Raw genomic sequence first — 15,664 nt, 5'->3', positions numbered from 1 at the left:
ATAGAATTTACAGTGCAGAAGGAGGCCATTCAGCCCATCGAGTCTACACCGGCTCTTGGAAAGAGCACCCTACCCAAGGTTAACACCTCCACCCTACCCCCATAACCCAGTAACCCCACCCAACACTAATGGCAATTTTGAACACTAATGGCAATTTATCATGGCCAATCCACCTAACCTGCACATCTTTGGACTGTGGGAGGAAACCGGAGCACCCGGAGGAAACCCACGCACACACGGGGAGGAAGTGCAGACTCCGCACAGACAGTGACCCAAGCTGGAATTGAACCTGGGACCCTGGAGCTGTGAAGCCATTGTGCTATCCACAATGCTACCGTGCTGCCCTGTATGATAACAGGATTGAAGGACTTGATTTATGGAGGCAGACTAAGGAAACTCAGATTGTTCTCCTCAGAATAGAGGTTAATCAGATTTTATAGAAGTGGTCAAAATGAAGAAATGTTTTGATAGAGTATGGAAGAAAAATTCTACTGTCAAGTCAGTTAGTAACCATAGGACAGAGCCGGATCCCTCACTATCAATAACCTTGGGATATTGACCAGAAACTGAATTGGACTAGCCATATTAATACTGTGGTTACAAGAGCAGGTCAGAGGCTAGGGATCCTGTGGCGAGTAGCTCACCTCCTGCCTCCCCAAAGCCAATCCACCATCTACAAAACAGACTAATAGCAACTGGCAACTAGTAGAGTTGACGAGGGGGAGCTAGTGGATGTGGTATATTTGGACTTTCTGAAGGCTTTTGACAAAGTCCCGTATATGAGATTAATGTGTAAAATTAAAACGCATGAGTCGTATATTGAGATGGATAGAAAGCTGGCTGGCAGACAGGAAATAAAAAGTAGGAATGAACAGGTCTTTCTTAAATTGGCAGGCAGTCAATAGTGGGGTACCGCAGAAATAATTACAAGGACCCCAGTTATTCACAATATATGTTAATGATTTAGATAAGGGAATAAAATGTAATATCTCCAAATTTGCAGATGACACCACATTGGGTACAGGATGACCTGTGAGTAGAATGCAGAGGTCCTTTGGTGTGATTTGGACAAGTTGAGTGAGTGGGCAAATGAATGACATGCAGTATAATTTAGATAAATGCGAGGTTATCCACTTTGGTAGCAAAAACGAGAAGGCAAACTATTATCTGAATGGCCATAAATTAGGAGAGGGGAATGTGCAAGGAGACCTGGGTGGCCTCATACACCAGTCACTGAAGGTAAGTGCACCTGCAGCAGACGGTAAATAAGGCAAATGGTATGTTGACCTTCGTAGCGAGAAGATTTGAGTATCGGAGTAGGGATGTCTTGCTGCAATTATCCAGGGTCTTGGTGAGGCCACATCTGGAATATTGTGGGCGCGATTCTCTGCACCCCACGCTGGGGGGGGGGGGGGGGGGGGGAATCATGGGAGGGCAGGGCGAATCACGCCACGCCGCCCTGGCACCCCCCGCGATTCTCCCACCCCCCAAAATGGCTTGTCGCGTTTTGCGACAGGCCGCTCAGAGAATCATCGCTCGCCTTTTCTCACGGCGATCGGCGATTCTCCGGCCCGGATGGACTGAGCGGCCTGCCGAACCCGACCGGTTCACGCCAGCGCCAACCACACCTGGTCGCTGCCGGCGTGAACAGCGCGCGACCGGTGACTGTGGGGCCTGTGGGGGGCGGAGGGAGGATCGAGCACCACGGGCGTGCTCAGCAGATGTCTGGCCCGCGATCGGTGCCCACCGATCGTCGGGCCGGTGTCTCTAAAAGACGCACTTTTTTCCCTCCGCCATCCCGCAAGATCAAGCCACCATGTCTTGCGGGGCAGCGGAGGGGAAGACGGCAACCGCGCATGCGTGGATTGGCGCCGGTCAATCTGCGCAAGTGTGGCTGACGTCACTTTGGCACTGCCGGCCGTGTCATTTCCAGCGCACCACTTTGACGCAAGCATCAAGGCCCTGCGCGCGGAATTCACGTGCCGCCACTCCAAGCCCCGCGGGTGGGGGGGGGGGGGGGGGGAGAATAAGGGGCAAGGAGCGGCTTCCGACGCCGGAGTGAAACATTCCGGGTTTCACTCCGGCAACACCTGTTTGTCTCCCGATGGGAGATTTCCGCCCTGTGTGCAGCTTGGTTTCCTTATCTGAGGAAGGATCCTCTTGCTCTAGAGCAGCAAAGGTTTACCAAACTGATTCCTAGGATGGCGGGACTGACGTATAAGGAGAGATTGAATCGGTTACGATTTTTTTTGCTGGAGTTCAGAAGAATGAGGGGGATCGCATAGAAATCTATAAAATTCGAACAGGACTGGACAGGGTTGATGTAGGAAGGATGATCCCGATGGTGTTTGTAGAACATAGAACATAGAACATACAGTGCAGAAGGAGGCCATTCGGCCCATCGAGTCTGCACCGACCCAATTAAACTCTCACTTGCACCCTATCCCCGTAACCCAATAACCCATCCTAACCTCTTTTGGTCACTAAAGACAATTTATCATCGCCAATCCACCTACCCTGCATGTCTTTGGACTGTGGGAGGAAACCGCAGCACCCAGAGGAAACCCACGCAGACACGGGGAGAACGTGCAGACTCTGCACAGACAGTGACCCAAGCCGGGAATTGAACCTGCGACCCTGGAGCTGTGAAGCCACAGTGCTAACCACTTGTGCTACCGTGCCGCCCAAAAAAAGAGAATTAACGTTTTGAGTCCGTATGACTTTTTATCAGAGTTTTGTTTTTAAATTTTAGAGTGTCCAATCATTTTTTTCCAATTGGGGGGGGGGGGGGGAGGGGGGTGTTGTGTTCGGAACTAGGGAGCATAGTCTGAGGATACGGGGTAGACCATTTAGGACAGAGATGAGGAGAAATTTCTTCACACAGAGAGTGGTCAGCCTGTGGAATTTCTGGCCACAGGAGTTAGTTGAGATCAAAACATTGCATGTTTTCAAGAAGCAGTTACATACAGTACTTCGGGCAAAGGGGATCAAAGGATATGGGAGGAAAGCTGGATTAGGCTATTGAGTTGGATGATCAGCCATGTTCATAATGAATGGCGGAGCAGACTCGAAAAGCCAGATGGCCTCCACCTGCTCCTATTTTCTTTGTTCCTAATTCAGGATGGAATACTCTGGTTGGACGAGCGCAACTCTAATAACACACAGGAAGCTCAACATCATCTAGGACAAAGCAGCCCACTTGAATGGCATCCTTTCCACAAACAACCACTCCCTCCATCACGAATGAACAGTAGCAGCCATGTGTACCATCTACAAGATGAATTGCAGGAACGCACCAAGGATGCTTAGACAGCACCTTCTAAGCCCATAACTACTATCATCTAGAAGAGTGGTTCTCAACCGGGGTCCACATGGACCCTGGGGGTCCATGTAACATTACTGGGGGTCCACACAAAAAATATACCGAATTGGGGGTCCACGGTGATATTTTAGTGGTCCGTAGAGCAATTCTACTTCAGAACAATTGTTATTACTGAGAATTAAATTTTTACAGTAATCTACGCCATATTAAAATACTAAAAGTAGAAATATTCATGTAGCTATGAATTGTTTATGGCAATCAAGTAGAAGAAAAAAACTTTACATTTGACAGTGTCGTAAATTTAAAGTTACCTAGAACAAACAGAGGTGAAAATCACCCATCGTTTCTCCTTGACAAGTTCAATGAATGATTTAACACAGTAATCACTAGAAACTGTGTATATTTGATATGAATTGGTTATTTTTAGAGTAATTTAATTCAATTTAGTAAAAAGTTTTTTTCATTACTTTTCATATTAGAATAAGTTTGGCAACGTACGAAAATACCGCTAATCCGTTTCCAACCCTCACGGTAAGGTAGATGGACTTAGTCATCAGACAAAATATAAGGATTAGTTTACCACGCATATAAGAAGCTTTTTTTTTTGTGGAATGGCTATGGGGGTCCACAAAAAAAAATTAAGAGGAAAAGGGGTCCATGAGTTAAAAAAGGTTGAGAACTCCTGATCTAGAAGAATGAAGGCAGCAGAAACTTTGGAACACTACCACCTAGAGGTTCCCCTCCCAGTCACTCATCATCCTGACTTGGAAATATATCGCCGTTCCTTCACTGTTGCTGGGTCAAAATCCTGGAACTCCCTCGCGAACAACACCATGGGTGTACCTGCAACTTAGGGACTGCAGCGGTTCAATAAAGCAGCTCACCACCACCTTCTGAAGGGCAACTAGGGATGGACAATAAATGCTGGGCTAACCAGTGACACCCACATCCCATAAATTAATAAAAACATACAGACTATAAATAATTATTGAAAGAACCAGGGAGGAAATAAGCAGTTTTTTAAATTCAAAGTGTCATGGAATCATAGAATCATAGAAAAGTTAGAGCACGGAAGGAGGCCATTCAGCCCATCTTGTCCATGTCAGCCCAAGGACACCCAGGTTTCTAATACCACCTTCCTGCACCTGCTCCAGTAGAATATTAGAAAGGTTAGAGCACAGAGGGAGGTTATTCGGCCCATCCTGTAGATATGATACACTGTGAAAGATTGGTGGAAACAATTCAAAATAATTTTAAAAGGTAATTGGAGATGCACATTAAATACAAACATTTTCAGAGCAGGAAAAGGGTGGGGAACAGGACCAATTAGATAGTTCTTTCAAAAAGGTTGTATGGGAGCAATAGAACAAATGGCCTCTTCCTGTGCTGTTAGATATTATAATGATCTGGGAGTTTGGGCAGGGAAGATTTTGGAGAAGGGAGGTATGTTCAACCACTCCAAAAATGTTGACCTTTTCTAATTTTAGACCACCGCTTCTTTGAAAGAGTGAAGGATGGATCACTTGACAGTCTTCTTAAAAAGCATGACAAAAGTTATAAGTCATGCAATGAGGTTCTGTGGTAGCTTTTGTTACCTGGTTGTCTTACGGCCTACAGTTGAAGTGTACAGGATAGGTAGTCAGTGGGATTCTCTGCCGGCAGGATTCCCCGTTGCGCTGGCAGTGCACCCGCGCACACGGGTTTCCTGGTGGCATGGCGTGGCTACAATGGGAAATCCCATTGGCAGGTGACGGGAACAGAGAATCCCGCTGCTAGCGAGGGCATGCAGCCCAGGAAAATGTGGCTGGCGGATGACAGAATCCCAGTGTTACCAAACCTTCACTTGAATTTTCATACACCTTATCGACTTACCCTCCCATATTGAATGGGTTTTGCCTAAAACTATTTGGAAATCTATTAATTGGCCTTGAGAGCTTGCATTTGCTCACTGAGTTATTGTAGTGATAGGCCGACAGCACATCATCCGCGCTTGGACTTCATCCTCCAGATTTGCGGTGATATTTTAACCTAGTCTGTTGGGCAGAAAATGTGTATAATCACATTGTCCGCCGCTTTACACCCTATCCAATTTTACTCTGAACTGGCTTCAGTAGAATGGAGCTGGAGGAGTCGAACCTATTCAATTCCCACCCCACAAGTTAGCCTAGAATTACCGGCTTTATCCAAAAGGAATTTATTTTCACTCTATTTCCTTTAGTTTAATTGCTGAATTGATGGGATACTGTATGATGCAAGAATCTATTTGTAGCTTCTTGTGAAATACCTGCTAAAAGCAGTTTTAGTAGGTTTGGCGAATCCATTATCAAACATTACCTGCCCGACTACCACCACCCCAAAAAAAATCCCTCCAAAGATTTCCATTGAAGGTTTTGGCTTAAATCATGAAAGGTTCAAATTGCGCTGTTTCCTTCCTTGGGTTATTCCCCCAAGATTAGCTGTCCAGCTTTTCTTATCCATGTTGTGCATTAATGTTCAGGCCCTGCAGAACTAAGAATGATCACTGGTTTCACTTCAAACTGTTTCATCTTGCATTCCAAATGTGTTTTTTATAAAAATGTCACGTCAACCCTGTCATAATATCCACTCATGTTGAGATGCAGACAGGCAGTGATTGACACACAGGATAACCAATGAACATACACGACACAGAACAACCAATCACCAGACAGGACACCACCACTATAAAGCCCACAGGGCATTAAGGCTCTCCCTCTCTCACATGACACGGCTAGGGAGATAGTTACAGTGCACAGGCCAATGAACATCATCACCATGTGATAGAGAGCTAGTCTGGTCAAGCCAGTAGGAGGTTATCAGTTAGGTTAATAGAGTGTCAACCCACAGCAGATTATGTACAGCAATCAGCAGTTTCAATAAAACAGTGTTGGACCATCTCCTGTGTCGGAAGCCTGTTTCTCGTTTTACTGCATCCAGTTGCAGTCGATGTTAGACCAACACAGATAACGCATCAAACCCCAAGTTAAACATTTGATGAAACCGATGCTTGGTATTTGCTGACTTTCGCATCATTTTTATTAATACGGGCAGATTTGACCTGGGCACGGGAAACGACAACAGCAAATCCAGCTCTGTCGACCCTGCAAAAAGTCCTCCTTACTAACATCTGGGGACTTGCACCCAAACTGTCTGTCAGACTAGTCAAGCAACAGCCTGGCATAGGTCATATTGACAGAATCATAATTTACAGATAACATCCCAGACACCACTATCACCATCACTAGGTATGTCCTGTCTCAAAGGCATGAGAGGTGGCGGCATAGTAGTATACAGTTAGGAGGGAGCTGCCCTGGGAGTTCTCAACATTGAATCCAGACCCCATGAAGTCTCATGGCTTCAGGTGAAACATGGGCAAGGAAACCTCCTGCTGATTACCACATGCCTTCCTTCATCAGCCGATGAATTAGTACACCTCCATGTTGAACATCACTTGGAAAATGAATGTTTAGTTTTGAATTATACTCAGATTTGCGGTACATAGAGACCATTGTAAATCTTTAAGCATTATTTATGTTTGCTTTAACTATATTTTTACGATATAACTGCATGAACGTACACTTTTTAAGATTACCTGAGAAGTACAAGCAGCTGATGTCTGTTTACCCAGATGTTAGTGTTGATGTGATTCAGGAAAATAGTCCATTGAAGAACTCATAGAACATAGAACATAGAACAGTACAGCACAGAACAGGCCCTTCGGCCCTCGATGTTGTGCCGAGCAATGATCACCCTACTCAAACCCACGTATCCACCCTATACCCGTAACCCAGCAACCCCCCCTTAACCTTACTTTTTAGGACACTACGGGCAATTTAGCATGGCCAATCCACCTAACCCGCACATCTTTGGACTGTGGGAGAAAACCGGAGCACCCGGAGGAAACCCACGCACACACGGAGAGGACGTGCAGACTCCGCACAGACAGTGACCCAGCCGGGAACCGAACCTGGGACCCTGAAGCTGTGAAGCATTTATGCTAACCACCATGCTACCGTGCTGCCCAGTAATCTGCCTCATAATCTGCAATTTTATGTGGGTTTGTGTGCATACATAATATATACATTTTCCAACAATTACAATGATTAGGCATGTAACCCAGTCCTGTTCAGTGCAGTACTGAGGGAGAGCTATTTTGCCGCAGGTACTAGCTCAATAGATGAGACATAAAAACAGATCCCATGGTGCTATTTGGAGAGCCATCATTCACCTGAGGAAGGAGCAGTGCTCCGAAAGCTTCTGTTTGAAACAAACCTGTTGGACTTTAACCTGTTGTAAGACTTCTTACTGTGCTATTTGGAGAGGAACAGGTGCCAAATTTGCATTTATGTAGCATCACATCTTCATGCTACCCCTACATGTTTAGTATAAATTAATCCTGACGCAGACGCACCTCTGTTATTAAGACAAGGGAGTTGGCCTCATGTGCTGGCCAACTTTCATCCCCCAAGCGATACTACCAGAAACGGTATCTGGTCATTGGTCTGATTACTGCTGGTGTATAAATGCAGGACTTACTTCTGTTTCCACATTAGTGAACCCACTTTAGAGAGGTCATGCAATTGGCTTAGTGAAAAATTGATACTGGTGCAGCATTGGGTGCACTTGTGAATGTGGGTCAATGAACATTGATGGGAAGAATAGAGTCCAGCGTAATATTCAACTCTGCTGTTTATAATGTTCCTCCAGCATAACAAAAATAGAAGGCGTTTTCAATGCTCAAGATCAACATGCCTCATCTTGGGCTGGATTCTCCCCTACCCGGTGGGGCGGGGCGTCCCGGCGGGATGGAGTGGCGTGAACCACTCAGGCATCGGGCCGCCCCAAAGATGCGGAACCCTCTGCTCCTTTAGGGGCTAGGCCTGCGCCGGAGTGGTTGGCATGCCGCCGGTCGGCGGGAAAGGCCTTTGGCGCCACACGAGCCAGGGCCTAAGGGATTCCGCCGGCCGGCGGAAGTTCGCACATGCGCGGGAGCGTCAGTGGCTGCTGACATCATCCCCGCGTATGCGCATGGGGGAGGGTCATTTCCACGTCGGGCATCAGCCTCCGCGGAAAGAATGCCCCCACAGCACAGGCCCGCCCGCGGATCGGTGGGTCCCGAACGTGGGCCAGGCCACCGTGGGGGCACCCCCCGGGGCCTGATCGCCCCGCGCCCCCCCCCCCCCCAGGATCCCGGAGCCCGCTCGCGCCGCCTGGTCCCGCCGGTGGCGAGACCTTGTTGAATTAAACCTTGTTTAATTCATGCCGGTGGGACCGGCATAACAGCAGCGGGACTTTGGCCCATTGCGGGCCGGAGAATCACCGGAGAACCGCCAACCGCGATTCCCGCCCCCGCCAAATATCCGGTGCCGTAGAATTCGGCAGCCGGCGGGGGCGGGATTCACGCCAGCCCCCGGCGATTCTCGGACCCGGTGGGCGGCCGGAGAATCCAGCCCTTATCTCTGCTCCCAAGAATTAAATTTGGACACTTGCAAACAATCAGATATAGAATTTATTATGTTCTGGGGGATTATTCTACACACAGGGAAGAATATTAACTGGCAGGTTCATTTAGTTTTGGACTTGGTTAAAAGTGGGGAAATTGGCAGCACATCAATAAGTCAGCTCTAACCCATTGAATTCCACACTCAATTGCAATGAGTTTGGTTTCCCAACACCAATAACATTCCTGGAACTAGTCAAAAGTAGTGTGGATCAGTGATTGATGAATTGACTGAGTTTGAACTGATATAAAGGGAATTTAAAAGTAATTAAAAATAGTTGCAGCATAGCGAGGAGAAATGGCTGAATAAGCTTTTCTTGATTAATGTGACTGCTGTTCCAAAATAACGGGCATGATATGATGAACATCCCTGAATGGGAGCAATTGTAAGAAACCTGCTTTGATGACCTTTAGGCATGGTCAGTTTTAAGGTCAGGGACTGCTTCACACAACTTGACTTTTCCAATCTAAGAGATTGCAGAAACTTGAGCATTTGTGGCTATCGAATTAATGAGGCTTTTGTTTCAAATGAGGTGACATTTTGTGCTATTTCAATTGAATTGGATATCTGTGCAGAAAGCCTGAGGAAACTCCACACAAATTATCCAATTCTATCTGTGACTTTTTTACCAATATATTTTTTCCATTTTGCACCTTTTATTGGTTAACTTTCATTTTACTTTTATTGCTTCTCAACAGTACACTGTAGCTCAGCCACATTAATTTCTGTTCATTACTGTGATATACCAACATGTCAAGCTCTAAGCTTCAGGATGCACTAACCTATTTATTCCTACATTTAAATACATCTGCACCATGTCAAAATATTCCTGGTCATAAAACCTCTGACTGAATGTTATTCTGGACAGAAATTGGAAAAATAAACGCTGTGTTTCGGCCCCCTGAAAAATATATGTCAGGGAGCCAGGTGCGTTTTTAATTCTCTCCTTTAACCTTTTAATAGTGGGCGTGATCTACCCGCATGGGAACAGAGACCTGTGGTGTGTGTGATTAGCTGGGTGTTTCCTGGTGCTCGGAGCAGGGAGAAACACCACGCTATCAAATGGCCATTCGAGTAGATTGGGAGCCTCAACGTGGAACGTACAGCCGAGGCCGAGAAGGCACTTGTCCCATGTTCTGCGCTGAGAGGCTTCACTCGCCAGAACTTGCAGTGCAGAGAGATCTAGGCGGCATTTAAAAATGACATCCCGATTTCTCAGGCCCTTTGACACAGCCCCCAACCACCCGCCCCCCCCCCCCCCCCTCCACCCCCCGCCTCAAAACACCAATAAGGGGGTTCTCAGTCTCCCCCCCCCCCCCCACCCCTGCACCAGCTCAGGTGATCCTCAGGCCCAATCTGCAGCATGAGAAAAGTATCAGCCTGGCACCCTGACAGCGCCAGCTGGACACCTTGGCAGTGCTTGGCTGGCAGCGTTAGGTTGGCAGTGCCAAGGTGCCCGAGTGGAACCCGCAATGCCAGGATGCCAACCTTTCCAAAGAGCAAGCACCTGGGGGCCTCCAATCCCCTGGGAGACCCTCACGGGTGCTGTTCCATCTTGTCCCCATTGGTGGAGACCAGAACTGAAGAGCACTCGCCTGAGACTTCCAAGGCAAGGGAGTTAGATCCCATGCCTTGTTTAGATTGTGGCAATGTGTATTCGAGTTAGGCAAGCTGTCTCACACTAATATGCAGATTTGTTAAAACTGCATCATCGCGACATCGTGCGAGATCGCGTTAGTTCTTCCGAGGCACGGCGTGGCGATCCCGGAGGGTCACCCAGAATCTACCGGTCGTGTTGTGACACACCGCGCTGCCTTTCTGATGTAACACGGCCAGTAGATCTCGCTCAATGTGTGAGGATTTATTTCTCAATGTATGTCCAGGGATCAGTGATGACTCAACAATATTAAGCAAAGAGCCCGAATGTACCTTTAAGATAATTGTAAAAGATCCAAAGACAGCACTCAGAGAAGGTCAATGGAGTACACCTAATATTTTTCTATTATTTAGGCCTAAATCAGCATTGCCAAAACAGATACTGGTTATAATGTAATTTTTTGCTGGGTGAAAAATGGCTATCACGGTTGCTGCATTAGAACAGTGATTCACATTTTTTGACCCAGATATTTATTCAACCTTATGGCCTAAACTTCTCGGTCCTGCCCAGCGCATCAATCGTCATGAACGGGACAGATACATTTACGGACAAGTAAAAAGTCTGGGGCGGGATTCTCCCCTACGCGGCAGGGCTGGGGGTTCAGGCGGGATGGAGTGGTGTGAACCACTCCGGCGTTAGGCCGCCCCAAAAATGCAGAATCCTCTGCACCTTTAGGGGCCAAGCCCTCACCTTTAGGGGCTAGGCCCACGTCGGAGTGGTTTGCGCCCCGCCAGCCGGCATGGAAGGCCTTTGGCGCCATGCCAGCCGGGGCCGAAGGGACTCCGCCGGCCGACGGAAGTCCGCGCATGCGCGGGAGAGTCAGCAGCTGCTGCGTCATCCCCGCGCATGCGCAAGGGGTTCACCTCCGCGTCGGCCATCGCGAAGGCTGACACGGCCGATGCGGAGGTGAAAGAGTGCCCCCACAGCACAGGCCCGCCCACGGATAGTGGGCCCCGATCGCAGGCCAGGCCACCGAGGGGGCACCCCCCGGGGCCAGATCGCCCCACGCCCCCGCCGCCCGCGCCGCCTAATCCCGCCGGTAATGTAGGTGGTTTGATTCACGCCGGCAGGACCGGCATTACAGCAGCGGGACTTCGGCCGTCGCAGGCCGGAGAATCGCCGGGGGGGGCGCCGACTGGCGCGGCGCGATTCCCACCCCCGCCGAATCTCCGGAGAATTCGGTGGCCGGCGGGTGCAGGATTCATGCCGGCCCCCCCCCCCCCCCGGCAATTCTCCGACCCAGCAGGGGGTCAGAGAATCCTGCCTCTGTTTACCTCAGATTGAAACTTCCAAGTCCCGGGATGGGCCGGACTGGAATATCCCATCCTGTGAGTCAAAAGGTTGGGGTTTACGTTACACCCTAAAGGCACATGTACAAAAATGGAGGGATTGCTGCACTGTCAGGCATGTGACATTGCGTTGTTTAATTGAGCAAAACTTAAAAGCTCCCATGGCAATATTCTAAAGCGAAATTGGAGATTTCTCCTCTATGTCCTGGTGAATAGTCATGGCTCAATCAACATCACTTGAAGTGGGACTTGACTTACCCTCCCCACCCACAGTGACCAGACAAGACTCAGGTTTCTTTGTTCACTGGTTTATTTGAGCATATACAAGGGAGTTGTACAGATCTGACAATGACGCACAAACTCCCCGATCAATTGCAGGTCATCATTGTTGTACATTTTCATTGAGTACAATTATTAGCGTACACCAATCACAAATACACATGATTTGCTACTCCACTACAAGATTCCAATCAAGAGTTATATTCGTACACAATGATTGTATTATCACAACAAAGATACATCCGCGGTGTTAACTACCTTCAAAACTGCTCTAGTTACAATGGACAAAGTCGCATCTTTAGCCTGATTCTCCATTCCTGAGACTAGTGTTGACGCTGGGGCAGTATTTGTAGACTTCTACGACAGCAAAATTGGCGCCGCACCTGGACCAATTCAACGACCTCTGTGGGGCTAGCACCGGTGCCACGCAGACCACAATCAATTCCAATTTCACGATTGACACCCGAGCCTGAGAATGAGGATGCCAACCGCAGCCATGGCATGCCTGGTTGCAGGTGGCAGAAGTGGTCAGCGCTGTGGGCAACATCGTCCAGACTTCCTCAAGCCGACCAGGGTGAGTAGTCCCTGGCACCAATGCCCTTTCCACGCACCCATAACCCCATACCCCCCCCCCCCAATCCAGAGGGCGGCAGAACCCCCACCCTGCACCAACGTGCCAGCACTCATACCGTCCACCATGGCCGGGTGCCCAAGCCACTGAAGCCACCAGCTACCCTCGCCCTGGGCTGCATGCGTCAGACTGTCCAATACTGTGCATTTACTGTTACCTCCCCCTCGGCTAGGAGAAGGCCGCACATAACCGGCAGGAGCGGGAGAAGACTGGAGGAGGACCACCGACCTTGCTGCCCCTCATTTCAGCAGAGCAGAGGACCCTGGGCGTGGTTGGCAGGCCTGAAGAAAGGGCAGTCGCTGGAGTGGAGGGTGGCATCGGCCGAGAAAGTGAGACCCCGCTGAGTTGCAGTTCCCTGTGACTCATGTGTCACCCCCCCCCAAACACCACCCCACACCACCTTGAAAACCTGCTCCACCAACATACCACCTAGCCCCCTCCCCCCTCGCCAACGCACCTCCATTCCCTCCCGGCCAGCAGTCTAATGATGCATCTCGTCTTGTGTCTTGCAGGAGCTGTTGGTGATGGAGTGGACGCTTCAGATGTCCCCCGACCCCAGCCACAGCCAGCACCTCAGATGCTGACCAGTGATGAGGATGATACCAACAAGGACGGAAGTCATTGACCCGAATCCCAGGGCACCCTGGAGCTCGATACCGAGGATGACACAAATTTCCTATCACTGCTGTCTCCACCACCCTCCGCCAGCCCAGAGACACTAACCTCGGTTGGGTTCTTTAGTGAAAAGACTCGTGGGACACTATCTGGTGCACCACACATGTTCCGGGTAGAGCAGGTGGAAGTAGGAACTCACAAGGGAGTGGACAGTCAGAAGGCGGGCCGACCCCAGGGACTAGCTGCCATCCAGACGAGTTTCAGGCTTCTGGAACCGACAGTCACATCGATTGTAGAGATGCAGTCACAGATCCAGGAACTGCATGAAGAGTTGTCGGCGAGCATCCAGAACCTGTAGGTGCAGTTGGAGGAGTCCAACCATGTTGAGGAGCAGGAGATAGTGCCGGCCATGCATGCCACCCAGGCCAACACTGCACAGGTGGTGGCTGTAGTAGTGGCCTTGGGGTCGAGGATTTTGGCCATGGATCAACATCTCCAAGACCTGGGACACTCTGTGCAAGTGGTGGCTGAGGCCCAGGACAGGACTGCTCACTCACAGGCAGCCATGTGCCAGGGCCACCTGGACATTGCAATGGAGCTCCTAAACATGGCCTAGTCACAGTGGGCCGTGGCTGGGAAAGTTGGCGACATTGCCCAGGCACTGTCTGATGAGGCACAGGCACAGAAGGAGGTGGCCCAGTCCCAGAGGGAAATTACATTGTCACAGCTAATGTGGCACAGACCCAGAAGCTGGTGGCAAGTCACAACTTGATGTGGAGCAGTCCCAGACAGGTGGTCCACTCCCTGTGCTCCATGGTCACAAGCATGCAGACCCTGGCTGAGACAGCAGTGGGTCTCCAGAACTGTCAGTGCCACACGGGGGAAGACTCAAGGGTTAGCTCTGTTCACACCCGTATCACATGGAGTAGCCAGGGGTCCATCGGGAACCCCGAGGGAGGAGGAGGTGGTGGGGCCCATGCCAGTGACTCCTGCAGGGGAGGTACCGGAACACCGCAGCACCTTGGACTCCCCCACTCCTCCACTCCTCCTATCCCTGATGCATCACATGGGCAGCGAGCAGACCAGGGTGGCACTACATCACCTGGGACACCCAAGCATCAGTTGGCCCATCCAGGTCCGGTGGCCCCAGAAGATAGCCACCATAGGGAACCTAGTGTTAACCGGCGCGAAGGGCCTCCGCCGGCCGGCACGAGTTGGTGCATGCACGTGTTCTGGCGTGATTCCAACGCAATGGCAGGGGGGGTTCTTCAATGCGCCGGCCATGGCAGATCATTACAGCAGTCGGCATGGAGGGAAGGAGTACCCCCCACGGCACAGGCCCGCATGCAGATCGGTGGGCCCCGATCGCGGGCCAGGCAACCGTGGAAGCCCAGATCCCCCCATGCCTACCCCGAGGACTACGCCAGTGGGACTGTCTGAAAACAGGCAGCCACTCGATCCATCGGCAAGCAGTGAATCACCGGGGGTGGGCGCTGCCAATGCCCCCCGACTGGCGCAACGCGATTCCCGCCCCTGCCGAAAAACTGGCGCAGGAGAATCCGGCAGCCAGCATCTGGGCCGGATTCACACCGACTCCCCCCCCCCCCCTCCCGGCCGGCGATTCTCCGGCCCAGCGGGATGTCAGCGGGATGTCAGAGAATCCCGCCCGAGCTAGGGTCACTGTCTGTGTGGAGTCTGCACGTTCTCCCCGGAACACCAAGGGTTTCCTCCAGGTGTTCCGGTTCCTCCCACAAGTCCCGAGTGCTGTTAGGTAATTTGGACATTCTAAATTGTCCCTCTGTGTACCCGAACAGGCGCCGGAGCGTGGCGACTAGGGGCTTTTCACAGTAACTTCACTGCAGTGATAATGTAAGCCTACTTGTGACAATAAGGATTATTATTGCCCGGCACGATTTTGGCGGCCATACCAATACTCAACCCATTTGTGTTTCGCGATTCTGACCTCAGTCGACGGGAAAATCCCACTCCTTATGATGTATCAGAAAACTCCCATCCTACTCAGCTGCCCTCTAAACTAGCAGCTGCACAGTGCGGTTTTACTTATGTGTTGTTATTAAGAGCACTTGCTTCCTCCTTTCATCACTGAACAGATTATCTGATCATTATCACATGACGGTTTTTCGTTGTTTGCTGTCTGTATGTTGTTTGTTGCGCTTCCGATGGGAGAACAGTGACTACAATTCAAAAGTGCGTCTTTGGTTGCATACCATCTTGGGATATCCTGAAGCCACGAAAGGCAAAACAAGATTGCCTTTCTTTGATGTTGCTGTCTGATTTTTGGAATGTAATTCTTTTATTCATTAATTTCTCCCTCATCCCTTAATATTGGCA

This window comes from Scyliorhinus canicula, chromosome 11 (assembly GCF_902713615.1).
Source record: "Scyliorhinus canicula chromosome 11, sScyCan1.1, whole genome shotgun sequence".
Taxonomy (NCBI): Eukaryota; Metazoa; Chordata; class Chondrichthyes; order Carcharhiniformes; family Scyliorhinidae; genus Scyliorhinus; species Scyliorhinus canicula.
This window is presented reverse-complemented; position numbering follows the sequence as displayed.